The sequence below is a fragment of the Salmo trutta genome, chromosome 38 (assembly GCF_901001165.1).
Source record: "Salmo trutta chromosome 38, fSalTru1.1, whole genome shotgun sequence".
Lineage (NCBI taxonomy): Eukaryota > Metazoa > Chordata > Actinopteri > Salmoniformes > Salmonidae > Salmo > Salmo trutta.
The window spans coordinates 7,500,171-7,510,706 of NC_042994.1; positions in this window are offsets into that span (position 1 = coordinate 7,500,171).

Genomic DNA, 10,536 nt, shown 5'->3' on the forward strand with positions numbered 1-10,536 from the left:
TTAAAGCTATTTGACCCTGTACTGGAAGAGTTGAATATCTGTAATGTTAAAGCTATTTTACCCTGTACTGGAAGAGTTGAATATCTGTAATGTTAAAGCTATTTGACCCTGTACTGGAAGAGTTGAATATCTGTAACTTAATGTTAAAGCTATTTGACCCTGTACTGGAAGAGTTGAATATCTGTAATGTTAAAGCTATTTGACCCTGTACTGGAAGAGTTGAATATCTGTAATGTTAAAACTATTTTACCCTGTACTGGAAGAGTTGAATATCTGTAATGTTAAAGCTATTTGACCCTGTACTGGAAGAGTTGAATATCTGTAACTTAATGTTAAAGCTATTTGACCCTGTACTGGAAGAGTTGAATATCTGTAACTTAATGTTAAAGCTATTTGACCCTGTACTGGAAGAGTTGAATATCTGTAACTTAATGTTAAAGCTATTTGACCCTGTACTGGAGGAGTTGAATATCTGTAACTTAATGTTAAAGCTATTTGACCCTGTACTGGAAGAGTTGAATATCTGTAATGTTAAAGCTATTTGACCTTGTACTGGAGGAGTTGAATATCTGTAACTTAATGTTAAAGCTATTTGACCCTGTACTGGAAGAGTTGAATATCTGTAATGTTAAAGCTTATACAAGCTATTACATTTGTGCACAACCTTTCAGGTGATTGCATCATTTCAGAGACCCAATTTCTACCATTCAAACCAACTCAACAAAACAACTCACAACTCTGAAATGACCTACATTTTTTACATTCCAAAAATATTTTCTCCCTTTCTTTAAGAAGACAATTTACTCTTATGTTCTTGCTTTAACAAAGACTATTTTCAAGGGATGGAATAAAATGATTCTAGGGCTCTGCACCACAATGAAAATGACAGGAACCTGCTCTTTGTCAGCGTCTAGGTCATGTGGGTAAGGCGGAGTCAGGTGCAGGACACAGAGATGAGTAATAATAGTAACTTTACTCAAAAATAATCCTCCAACAAGGAGAACGAAAATCCAGAATCACATAAACGAGACAACTGACAACAATAAACACGCACAAAACCATGATGGCTCCAGAGGGTTAAATAGGGAAATAATTCAAACGAAATGGGAACCAGGTGTGTACAATACAGACAAAACAAATGGAAAAAGAAATGTAGATCGGTGGAGGCTAGAAAGCCGGTGACGTCGACCGCCGAACGAACAAGGAGAGGCACCAACTTCGGGGGAAGTCGTGACACTCTTTGTCTAGAATTTCACTCCTCCGTCTCATTCCTCCATCTCCCTCTCTGCTCATCTGACGTGTCTGTGTGGTGAGGGAGAGTCACAGTAAAAAGGACAAGAGTTCAGGACTGGAGGAGCTGCCACCAATCACTCCCCAAAGCACCGGGCGGCTGCTGCTTGTCATGTTCCCATGGCAACCGTCTCCCTCATCACCGTAGAAACCACCAGGCCCTCTGGTGCTGCATAGAGGGGAGGGGGGATAGATAGATAGTGAAAGAAAGAAGAATAGAGAGAGAGAGAAGGAGGGATGTAGAGGGAGAGAGGGGTGATTAAAGAGACAGAAAGACAGAACGTGATAGAGGAAGAGCATCCACACCAACTTAATGTAAATAGTTGAATATTCTCTCTTAGATTCATGCTAAAATCAATGCGGGCACAACAAGTTGAAGCATAATATGCTATTTGACACTGTACACATCCAGGCAATAAGGAAACACCGCTGAATATCTTTCATGTCGCAAACACTATTCAATGTGCTTAATAAGACGTCCACATCGACAAAAGACAGGGATCACATTGAGTGCCTTCATAGATCTTCAGATCATTTGTGCTAATAGGATTCATTATTTTAATCAAAAGAACGGACCTCATTGATTGCTTTTTAAAATGTATTTCTTTATCTTTCATTCTTCCTTACTTTCTATTCATCCATTGTTCTTCCTTTCTAACTCTTCCTTCTTCCTTTCCTTCAATGCAAGCACTTTTTTTCCTGGAGAGAGAGAGAGAGAGAGAGAGAGCGAGCGAGAGAGAGAGAGGGAGAGAGAAAAATAAAGCCCTTTGAATTGAATTGAGAGAGAGAGAGAGAGCGAGCGAGCGAGCGAGAGAGAGAGAGAGAGAAATGGGGAGATGGAGAGAAAGAGAAGAAATGGTTAACAATTAATAACATAATAAGAACGTGTAGCTCCGCAGTCGCTCAGTTAGCCCTAGTAATTAAGTCCTTCAGCCTGTTACCGCTCGGCCATTGCAGTTCTATAGAAATCAGACCCTCGCTGATCCAAAATGGCCAACGTCTCCTCAGGCAGTCCATCCGTCTACTATGGGCTTAAATCACCTCCAATCTGTGTGAAACTGGCGTAGCAGCTCGCCAAGTCGCTGGGCAGACTTTTAAATCATTCCAGATGACCGTATTAGTACAACAGTGGTGGCATTTTATGCCCAGGGACCATTAAGATAGGATTTATCAACAGCGTTTGAAGGTTTAGGCATAATTTTAATAAACTACCCACCGGGCACACACCGGTTGAATCATTGTTGTTTCATGTAATTTCAAGGAAATGATTTACTGTAAGTAAATAAAAGTACTAACTCGGTACAATTCAACCCCCCCACACACACTGTGAAGACACAACATCAAGGCATCAGTGCGATCACGTGAGTCTGCTCCCAGCTACCAGTTTGATTTCAACTTCGTGCGGCTTCTTCGATTTCAGGCTTCCAAGAAATATGAGGCTGGGCGGGGGGTGGGGGGTGGGGGGGTGGGGGTAACGCAACGCTGTTTATTACTTCTGGAGGTTGTGGTGCGGGGAGAGAAATCAATAGGCAGCTTTCATGTACCTTCATCTATCATGGATGGTGTGAACTTAATACCCTGCCCTGGGGAAGGAGGGAGGGGGAGACAGAGGATAGGTGGAGGGATAGATGGAGAGAGAGAGGGTGGGTGGAGGGATGAATGGAGAGAGGGAGAGAGAGTGATGGGTGGTTTGGAACTGAAGGAAAACTGCTGGAGAAGTAGGAGCAGATGACGGGGGAAGAGAGAGGTGGGGAAGAGAGAGGTGGGGAAGAGAGAGGTGGAGAAGAGTGAGAAGGAAAGTGGGGACTAAGAAAGATAGAGAGAGAGAGATGGGTGGGTGGTTTGGACCTGAAGAAAAACTGCTAATGGAAGAGTAGAAGTCGCAGGAGGAGGAATGGAAGCAGAAAAATAGGGAGTAAAAGGGTAAAGGAGGGAGGGAAGAACAAACGGGAGTGAGAACCAATGAAAGAAGGGAGTTCAGGTTGGGGTTTGTGTTCTGGGCCATGTTGACACTATAAGACTCAACAGGATAACAAAAGCAGATCCAGGATGTCCCTATTGAGAGTAGTTTAAGGGTTAAGGCCTAAATATATAAGGGAGGAATTATTTCTGTTTTGAGAGGAAACAACAAAATAATAAAAGCAAGGACAGATAGAGGAGACTATTTATATACTCAATGTTGGGGCTTTTTTTAAAGGTCGGGAAAGAAACACCAGAGACGAGACAAGAATGACAGACAAGAATGAAAGACTCCTCAGATGTACGTGGGTGGGCCAGCGAGGCACCTGATCAACACTGCCCCCCCCCCCCCCCCCCCCGTCAGAGCACCTCCCTCCTGTCAGGGCCATGATGGATCTGCCCACAAGCTTCCCACAATAAGTTGGGTGAATTTTGGTCCATTCCTCCTGACAGAGCTGGCGTAACTGAGTCAGGTTTGTAGGCCTCCTTGCTCGCTCACACTTTTTCAGTTCTGCCCACAAATTTTCTATAGGATTGAGGTCAGGGCTTTGTGATGGCCAGTCCAATACCTTGACTTCGTTGTCCTTAAGCCTTTTGCCACAACTTTGGAAGTATGCTTTGGGTCATTGTCCATTTGGAAGACCCATTTGCGACCAAGCTTTAAAACCTGTTGAGAACAGACGTTCCGCTAGTGGAACGCCTAACCAACATCCAATGGAACAGCATGGCGCGAAATACAAAACCTCAAAAATCTAATAATTTCAATTTCTATTTTACACCATTTTAAAGATACACTTCTCCTTAATCCAACTACATTGTCTGATTTCAAAAAGGCTTTACAGCGAAAGCAAAACATTAGATTATGTTAGGAGAGTACATAGACAAAAATAACCACACAGCCATTTTCCAAGCAAGGATATATGTCACAAAAACCCAAAACACAGCTAAATGAAGCACTAACCTTTGACTATCTTCATCAGATGACACTCCTAGGACATCATGTTACACAATACATGTATATTTTGTTCAATAAAGTTCATATTTATATCCAAAAACAGCATTTTACATTGGCGCGTCATGTTCAGAAAATGTATTCCCACCAAAAACCTCCAGTGAATTTACAAAAATACTCATCATAAACGTTGACAAAATACATAACAATTATTTTAAGAATTATAGATACAGTACTCCTTTATGCAACCGCTGTGTCAGATTTTAAAATAGCTTTATGGAGAAAGCACATTTTTCAATATTCTGAGTACATAGCTCGCCATCACAGCAAGCTATACAGACACCCACCAAGTTCGAGGTCAACTAAACTCAGAATTAGTATTACAAATATGCTCTTACCTTTGCTGATCTTCGTCAGAATGCACTCCCAGGATTGCTACTTCCACAAGAAATTTTGTTTTTGTTCGAAATAATCCATATTTACGTCCAAATACCTCCGTTTTGTTCGTGCGTTCAGGTCACTATCCAAAAGCTAACGCGTAAGAGCAAATCGAGACACAAAAAGTCAAAATGTTCCATTACCGTACATAGAAGCATGTCAAACGCTGTTTAAAATCAATCTTTATGGTATTTTTAACATAAAATTGCGATAATATTCCAACCGGACAATAGCGTATTCATTCAAGGAGAAAAAGAAGGAACAGCGCGCTCGCGGGACCGCGCATATCCAATCACTTTGTCCCCAGGCAGTCCACTCAGTGACTGAGCTACTATACTCTGCCCAGTGACAGGAGAATGCTCAAACAAGTTTCTGAAGGCTTTTGACAGCCAATGGAAGCCTTAGGGAGTGCAACGTGACCCCACAGATACTGTAGTTTCGAAAGGGACTAGAAAGAAGAACTACAATTCTCAGATCCTCCACTTCCTGGTTGAATTTTTCTCAGGTCTTTGCCTGCCATATGAGTTCTGTTATACTCACAGACAACATTCAAACAGTTTTAGAAACTTCAGAGTATTTTCTATCCAAATCTACTAATAATATGCATATTCTAGTTTCTAGGCAGGAGTAGTAACCAGTTTAATTTGGGTACGTTTTTCATCCGGCCGTGCAAATACTGCCCCCTGTCCTTAACAGGTTTTAACTTCCTGACTGATGTCTTGAGATGTTGCTTCAATATATCCACATAATTTTCCTATTTTGTGAAATGCACCAGTCCCTCCTGCAGCAAAGCACCCCCACAACATGATGCTGCCACCCCCATGCTTCACGGTTGGGATGGTGTTCTTTGGCTTGCAAGCCTCCCCCTTTTTCCTCCAAACATAACGATGGTCATTATGGCCAAACAGTTCTATTTTTGTTTCATCAGACTTGAGGACATTTCTCCAAAAAGTACGATCTTTGTCCCCATGTGCAGTTGCAAACCGTAGTCTGGCTTTTTTATGGCAGTTTTGGAGCAGTGGCTTCTTCCTTGCTGAGCAGCCTTTCAGGTTATGTCGATATAGGACTCGTTTTACTGTGTTTACTGTGTTTTACTATATAGATACTTTTGTACCTGTTTCCTCCAGCATCTTCACAAGGTCCTTTGCTCTTGTTCAGGGATTGATTTGCACTTTTCGCACCAAAGTACGTTCACCTCTAGGAGACAGAACGCCTCTCCTACCTGAGCGGTCTGACGGCTGCGTGGTCCCATGGTGTTTATACTTGCGTCCTATTGTTTGTACAGATGAACGTGGTACCTTCAGGAGTTTGGAAATTGCTCCCAAGGATGAACCAGACTTGTGGAGGTCTTGGCTGATTTCTTTTGATTTTTGCATGATGTCAAGCAAAGAGGCACTGAGTTTGAAGGTAGGCCTTGAAATACATCCACAGGTACACCTCCAATTGACTAAAATGATGTCAATTAGCCTATCGGAAGCTTCTAAAGCCATGACATAATTTTCTGGAATTTTCCAAGCTGTTTAAAGGCACAGTCAACTTAGTGTATGTTAACTTCTGACCCACTGGAATTGTGATACAGTGAATTATAAGTGAAATAATCTGTCTGTAAACAATTGTTGGAAAAATGACTTGTGTCATGCACAAAGTAGATGTCCTAACAGACTTGCCAAAACTATAGTTTGTTAACAAGAAATTTGTGGAGTGGTTTAAAAACAAGTTTTAATGACTCCAACCTAAGTGTATGTAAACTTCTGTCTTCAACTGTAGAAGGATAACTGCTTTCTCTATCTCTCACTGGCATGTCAAGACTGATCAATTTGACTGTAGAAATGGCAATATAGGATTTCATCTCACACATGTACACTGTATTGGTGTGTTTAGTGATTTCAAAAGGCTTTGGCATTGACCATGTAGAGAAAGCTTATAATTATAGATACATGTTGCGTGACGAATATGTAAATGTCCTTTAGGACTTTGGGCAGATATTGTAGTCCAGTTTGGTTAGTTAAACTCAGAGTGTAGTTTGTAAAGGCTGTAAAAGTTTAACAATAACACATTAAGGGAAATATAGTATTCTTTCTAACAAAGATATCTACATATATTTCAGGATGTTGTGTATCCCTGGAAATAATCAGAAGTCATGTAGTTGAGCAGCCTTGGGGTAAGTGGGTGATGGTGTCCTGTGACAGTGGGTGATGTGTCCTGTGACAGTGGGTGATGGTGTCCTGTGACAGTGGGTGATGGTGTCCTGTGACAGCGGGTGATTGTCAAAGTTTAATTCATGGAATAAGGGTGTGGTTTATTGCATATGTTAAACATCCTCAACAGGATCGGTGGGCTAACGTAGGCTAACGTGATTAGCATGAGGTTGTAAGTAACAAGAATATTTCCCAGGACATAGACATATTTGACATTGTCAGAAAGATAAAATTCTTGTTAATCTAACTGCACTGTCCAATTTACAGTAGCTATTACAGTGAAAGAATACCATGCTATTGTTTGAGGAGAGTACACAGTTATGAACTTGAAAATGTATTAATAAACCAATTAGGCACATTTGGGCAGTCTTGATACAACATTTTGAACAGAAATGCAATGGTTCATTGGATCAGTCTAAAACGTTGCACATACACTGCTGCCATCTAGTGGCCAAAATCTAAATTGTGCCTTGGCTGGAATAATACATTATGGCCTTTCTATTGCATTTCAAAGATGATGGTGCAAAACAAATGCTAACAAAATCACGTTTTTTTCTTTATATTATCTTTTGCCAGATCTAATGTCTTATATTCTCCTACATTAATTTAACATTTTCACAAAAGTCTTTAATTTCAAATTGTATCAAGAAAATGAATATCCTTGCTTCAGATCCTGAGCTACAGGCATGTCATTTTAGGCAAAAAAAAGAAAAAGGTGTCTGGGACAGGGCTGTTGTTTCGGTGTGCCAATTCGTAGGCAAGTTCTCTGCATTTCAGGCTACTAAGCCCATGAAACTGGCTTGATATGTTCATCAAGCCCAGGCTCCATGTTACCAGATAAGACATTGTGTGTCTCTGCTACTCTGTCACAGCCTTGTTTTCACACAGGTACATGTTCCTTTTCCTTTTTGTCAATGTACCTCTTCAATGACATTCAGCCCTTGCTGCTGCTCCAATGGACTTCTTCCCTTCTCTCACTTCCTTGGCTGTGCTCTTAAGAACCTCAAGGGTGGCTAGACCTCTGCTTGTTTTGCATTTGTATGCACAGGACATGATGATGTCTGCTATGTAACAATAAAAATGCACTATCTTGAGTACATATGGGATGACGCATTGAAAAAATACTATGCATATTATGCATAAAACTGTAATCATCATTTGTATGGGGTACTTACCCCAAGGCAAACATTTTGATTATATTAGCCCACAAAGCCAGAAGAAAGCACTTTCATACTAGGTTTAAGACCTCATCTTGTAGCTTATAGCAGTAGCAGTGCGTGAATAAAATCACTGGGGAAGCCAAGCCAGAAAAAAATGCCATATTACAACCTATGAGTTGTGATAATTGCGTTGTTTGCTCTATAACCTGTTAGTTCATATTCCTTGACACCGTCATATATAGGCCTAAAGCCGAGACAATAAGAAGAAACAGTGGCAGAATACATTCAACCACACCTTTGTTTCATCACAATACCAGAGAGCAACATCTGTCCAGTGGAGACCACAAGGCATATTGCATGTAACAAACAGTTACATGACCTATAGCATGGTCAATCAAGTTAACGTTTCCCACATTTTCTGACTACTAAACAACTATTGATTTAGAACACCGGAGAGTTACCGCAAGTCGCAAAGAAAACAGGAGCTGCCTCCACTATTCCAGCATCAATTCAACTTCAACATTTGAACATGAATTAAATCACCTATGCTTAGTCTAATAAAATGGCAACTAAAAGATCCAAAAACAATTTAGTCCAATCAACATAAGCTAAATATCATGTGGCTGTCCATGGTACTGATTTCTGTGAGTGTGAGTGTGAGAGTGTGTGTGTGGGTGCGTAAGTAGAAAAAACATGTTGACTCACCTTGTAGAGAAACGCAGTTGTGTTGTGGCAAGGTAGGGGTGGTTTACAGAAGATAACCCTATTTGGTAAAATACCAAGTCCATATTATGGCAAGAATAGCTCAAATAAGCAAAGAAAAATGACAGTCCATCATTACTTTAAGACATGAAGGTCAGTCAATGCGGAAAATGTAAAGAACTTTGAAAGTTTCTTCAAGTGCAGTCGCAAAAACCATCAAGCGCTATGATGAAACTGGCTCTCATGAGGACCGTCACAGGAAAAGAAGACCAAGAGTTACCTCTGCTGCAGAGGATAAGTTCATTAGTTACCAGCCTCAGAATGTAGAGCAAATTAATGCTTCACAGAGTTCAAGTAACAGACACATCTCAACATCAACTGTTCAGAGGAGACAGTGTGAAACAGGCCTTCATGGTCGAATTGCTGCAAACAAACCACTACTAAAGGACACCAATAAAAAGAAAAGACTTGCTTGGGCCAAGAAACATGAGCAATGGACATGCGGTGGAAATCTGTCCTTTGGTCTGATGAATCCAAATTTGAGATTTTTGGTTCCAACCGTCGTGTCCTTGTGAGACGCAGAGTAGGTGAATGGATGATCTCTGCATGTGTGGTTCCCACCGTGAAGCATGGAGGAGGAGGTGTGATGGTGTGGGGGTGCTTTGCTGGTGACACTGTCAGTGATTTATTGAGAATTCAAGACACACTTAACCAGCATGGATACCACAGCATTCTGCAGCGATACACCATCCCATCTGGTTTGCGCTTAGTGGGACTATCATTTTCAGGAGGACAATGACTCAACACATCTCCAGGCTGCATAAAGGGTATTTGACCAAGAAGGAGAGTGATGGAGTGCTGCATCAGATGACCTGGCCTCCACAATCAGATGACCTGGCCTCCACAATCACCCGACTACAACCCATTTGAGATGGTTTGGGATTGTGAAGGAAAATCAGTCAACAAGTGCTCAGCATATGTGGGAACACCTTCAAGACTGTTGGAAAAGCATTCCAGGTGTAGCTGGTTGAGAGAATGCCAAGAATGTGCAAAGCTGTCATCAAGGCAAAGTGTGGCTTCTTTGAAGAATCTCAAATATAAAATATATTTTGATTTGTATTAACACTATTTTGGTTAGTACATGATTCCACATGTGGTATTTCATAGTTTTGATGTCTTCACTATTATTCTACAATGTAGAAAATAGTAATAATTAATAAAAACCCTTCAATGAGTAGGTGTGTCCAAACTTTTGACTGGTCCTGTACATCTAGCTACATGTTGAACTTCCATCCTCTCAGGCCAGAGGCACAATGTATGAATTAAAACCACAAGTCCAAATCTCTATCTCTGTCCATGGCTAATTTAGGAAAGGGATCATTTTAGCTAGCTAGCCACCCGAGGACAACTACACAATGAGATTCAACAATTCTATTTTTTTTCTATCAAATTACATTTGGCTTGATGTGATTTGATTGGTGTAAAGCCAAATCCAAACTGGCTTCCCTTGACACTTTTTTTCTGTGCGCCAGGACATAGGAATTGAGGGTGCTGAGGGTGCTACAGCACCCCCTGAAAAATCGGATTTAAAAAATAAAAGTAATATACGTATATGTTATTTAAAACAAAATATTTGTCACAAAAGTTGTGCACTGGGCCTTTACTAGTCCTGTATTAGTGGACCGATATAGCCTTCTGTTGATATCTATGAATTTATTTCAAAAGACTATCAGCCTAACAGATAGGAAAGTAAAGGTACATTTGGATAAAGTTGAGTAAAGTGAATGTTTTTGAGTGGACTGCAGACAGATACACACACACACACACACACACATAC